The sequence below is a fragment of the Sinohyriopsis cumingii genome, chromosome 14 (genome assembly GCF_028554795.1).
Source record: "Sinohyriopsis cumingii isolate HCF-2022 chromosome 14, ASM2855479v2, whole genome shotgun sequence".
NCBI classification, from domain to species: Eukaryota; Metazoa; Mollusca; class Bivalvia; order Unionida; family Unionidae; genus Sinohyriopsis; species Sinohyriopsis cumingii.
The window spans coordinates 13,130,214-13,134,375 of NC_142974.1; the positions used below are offsets into that span (position 1 = coordinate 13,130,214).

Consider the following 4,162-nt stretch of genomic DNA (forward strand, 5'->3'; position numbering starts at 1 on the left):
CGCAAACCTCAAGACTACCAAGCTAATGTCATCAACACAGACGACAGTCATCTCCCAGGAACCTACTGGGTAGCCGTCTTCTTTCCCGAAGATGGTTATGTGGAGTATTTTGATTCGTATGGATTGCCGACTTTAGAAGTCATCATCGACTATATGAGAAGAAATTCCCAGATTACACGATTCAATAATATGAAATTACAATGCGCATATTTTAAGGTGTGTGGACAATATTGTGTTTATTTTCTTTATCAGCGCAGTCCTTGATATCCCTTAGAAACCTTTTAGTGACTTATTTTGATCGTAACTCTTCTAGAAACGATAACATAGTATATCAATGGTTTTGAGACCATTATGGAAATATCTTGTCTTTAGCTGAGACTCCTAGTGTACATCAATGGGCCAATGACATCCATCCGTGGAAGTCTAGCTTAACTTCACAACGTTGTCAACCTTGTCAAAAATAGTATGTTTGTTTGTTTAAAATTATATGTTGGTTAATGGTTGTTTCACTGAAAACTGCTGTTTTAAAAAAGGTCTTGGTGGTTTGTTGTTAAAAAGCACTGTGAAAATATGCACTTTGACTTCTCTCTATCCCTCACCATAAGATAAGCTCTATATCTTTCTGACCCAAAAACATTGTAGGGATGTTTTCTATAGCGTCCCCGCATGAGCCATATAAAACGGGGCAGTCTCCAGTCTGACCTTCCATTGTTGACTCGTCCACCTATGAAGATGTATTCAAGACTAGCCAAACTGAACAAAGCCTACGTGAATTTACACCATGTCAGGCAAAACTCGATACCCTAATCTGATGTGATAGAGAACGTCAGGATGTTGAAAGTGGCCGAAGACTTGCGAAAAGAGTTGTTTAAAGATAAAATCAAGGAAGAGAAAGAAGAGTGGATGCCGAGTAAAGCCGTCATAAAAACAGTGTTTTTTCAGGGCTACCCCGGTCATCTAGAAAAGATATACTATTCAAATTGCCATAATATGTGTTTGTCTTTGTGTGTATATGTATAAGCTAAAATATAGAAGTTACCCTAAAAGCACTTCGTTTCTCTGACTTGTCAGATACAGTGTGTGTGTGTGTGTGTGTGTGTGTGTGTGTGTGTGTGTAATTGTGTGTGTATTTGTAAGTAATGGAATAAAAATGTGCTTACAATCACTTCGTTTCTCTGACTATGTAAAGTGTAGGAGTGGTCATAAAGTGTCTTGGTAGTTAAAAATTGAACGTGAGTATTTCTTTTATGGCCGCGCGTTCGATGTCTTATTTTGGTAATGATATAGGTAATGTGAGGAGTGGTGTCAGTGGATGTGTTCCTTCACGTCTGCGCTTTAGACAGAGAAAGCGAAGAGTTCGTCAGTCTGGCTACCCAACGTTGACCAGTCAACAATAACAATATGTGCAGAATTTCAAAATTATTAAGATTGAAGATGCACCTGAAATATGTCGGCGCATACTTGACGAGCTGGCCATGGAGGCTATTGCAAAAAGTGCCAGGATAAAGGAGGAAGAAGAGGAAAAACGAACAAGAAAGAGAAGGAAAGAATCCTGCCTCACCTCATGATAAGGCCTTTGTTTGAGGTGAAGCCTGAGGTGCGGACACCTCCACTGCCAGTAGCAGAAACACCTCAACAACGTCAACAACAACCACATCCACTACTATCAGTACCAGTACCAAACGCTGCTGTATACCAGACATAAAACTGGGAGGAGGAGATAGAAAGAAGGCGAGAGCCGATGAGATCTCATCGTCATCCTCTGGTGTGGAATAGAAGAAGACAGAAGGAACAAGGTTCAAGAATCTCACAAACTGAAGATTGGGGTTCTGAAGCCACTCAAGAGGCCTCTGCACTCCCAGCCACACGCATCAATTGGAAGCAGGACTGGAGCCGTTGTTGTATATGTGGTGCCCGGCCTGGGATGTGTAACCATTAACAGAAGCATCTCAAGTTCTAAAGAACTGCCCTTTTCAGGAGTAACGAGATCATTTGCAAAGAGACTATTCAAGTTACCGATTTGTTTGAATTTGGAGTAGTGTTACTATAAATACTGACTCCTTTACTGATATTTGTTTTTCTGTTTGCATGCATGAGCTCGTACGTTTGTATGTATATGCGTTTGCTTGTGAGTTTGTGTGCACGCGTACGTTTGCTTGTGTTTGTTTTTATCTTTAAAAAAACACTTGTCCCTACAATATGTGGATAGTATACAATGTTTTTTTTTCTTCCCGTCTGTGTTGATAGTAGATAATGTTTTTTTTCTTCCTTCTGTGTTGATAGTAGATAATGGTGTTATTTTCTCTCCTCTGTGTTGATAGTAGATAATATGTAAAGTTATTGTAGGGGCTGTTTTCCTTCACGTCCATGTCTGAGGTATACAAAGCAGAGCGTTCATCATTCGCGCCATTCAATATTGAATACAAAATGGCGACTAATCACACTGATATTATGAAGACGTTGCAAGAGGCAACAAATGACGTGGGGATGGTGGAGTAATTTTTGATAAGATTGGAATATGGTGCCTATAGTCTTCACTGCTCTTGATTGCAATAAACCATTCAAAGAAGACAACGGAAAGACAAAGAGAGTTATTTTAACAGGAAATGGAGGAGAAAGAGGATGAAGATAGAATATAAACGAGATCCTGTAACGGAAATAGAAGTGGAGTATGGGAAGAGGAAGAGAGAAGAGGAGAGGGAGGAGGAGTAGGAGAAAGAGGAGAATGAAAAGTAGAAGAAAAGGAAGAGGAATGTAGGAGAGAAAATAACAAGTTGGTGGAGAAAGAGCAGAAATTAGAAAAGGACGAAGAAACCGAAAGTCCCTTTTTAGGGCCGCTCCATTGCCTCGAAAAGATATCTATTATTTTGCCTAAATGTTTTAGTCGGTTGTATAGTTATTTATTTTGTGTGATTGATTTATGTTCATAAATCTATGTATGTGTCATATGTCTATGTCTCTGCATATGTCTATCTAGTGATATGCCCCGCCCCACCAGGCGATATTTGTATTGTTTTTTTTAATGAAAGGTCAGTACTGCGCGGAAGTTCGTTCCCGCCCCGCCAAGCGTTAAAGCTTTTTTCCCGCTGTCCCTGTTGGCCCAGTTGAGGTCAGCCACTTGCCACATTGTTGCCAATGTCCAGCACCGTGACGTCACCCCACCTGTTCCATTCATATTGTCCCTATACAAACCCAATATTGTTTTCTCGATACACAGGCCCAATGTATTTTATCGCTATACAGTCCCAATATTCCCCATGTTCAATTCCCATTGTCGCTAAATAGCCCCAGGTGTTTCGTTCATGTTAAATTCCCATTGTCGCTAAACAACCGCAGACCCTTTTTGACCGGGATTCCATTGTCGCTAAACAGCCCACTATTACTACTATTGCGAGTTGGGCGTGTTTTGGAGCAAACCAGTTTTTTCAGATTTCATTGCATGTTTTTTTTTTTAATTTTATATTTTGATTTTCTTTTTTATTTCATTTTGTTATTGATTTGTAGTAACTTGTTTCTTTAAATGCTCATTTTTATCATTTACATGAACCGTAATTAGGATAAATGCCCCAAAACACACCCGTACTTTAACTTGGGTCTTGCTTTGATACTATGTACAGTGAAATTAAGTGTATCCGTCATTATTAAAGAATTACCAGTATGATGGCTTCCGGAAAGGGAGCACCTACAAAGGTTGTCTAAGCAGTGGGCGGTGTGGTTTGCATTGCAGCTGTGAAACCCATTTGTTTCGCAATCACTTTTGGTAGTGCAAGCTGAGAAAGAGAAAACAATAAGACGAAGTTTTATTTTCACACATCCATTTTTCTATCTCCCAATATTGATTTTCATGAAAAGCATAGTTATGTTAAGTGAATTTAATGCCGATAAGCTTGTGTGATTATCTTTTCATTCAGAGATGGTCAAATCTTGAAAATAAAATTTTAGAATGCAGCAATATATTTAATGTGATGTACATAATGTGACCCGTATTGTGTAGTATGTGAACGCATAAAACAATATGGTGTTAAAACAAGAAGAATATTACACTTTATAAAGGATGCCACAACCGACATTTTGAATTAGCATTTTAATACAAGATGTAGTAAAGCTTGTTTGAGAGAATTGAAATTTGGCACAGCATTTGCTCTTTCAATCAGGATAACAA

General features: G+C 38.9%; 1 long non-coding RNA gene across 1 annotated transcript in view; it reads right to left on the minus strand.

Moving 5' to 3' along the window:
* Positions 1–3,634: 3,634 nt before the first annotated feature.
* Positions 3,635–4,162, minus strand: part of LOC149783276 (uncharacterized) — a 2,054-nt gene continuing 1,526 nt past the window's right edge. The window contains exon 3 of the long non-coding RNA XR_016414003.1: positions 3,635–3,770. This is a non-coding gene — a long non-coding RNA (uncharacterized LOC149783276). The remainder of the gene's footprint in view (positions 3,771–4,162) is intronic.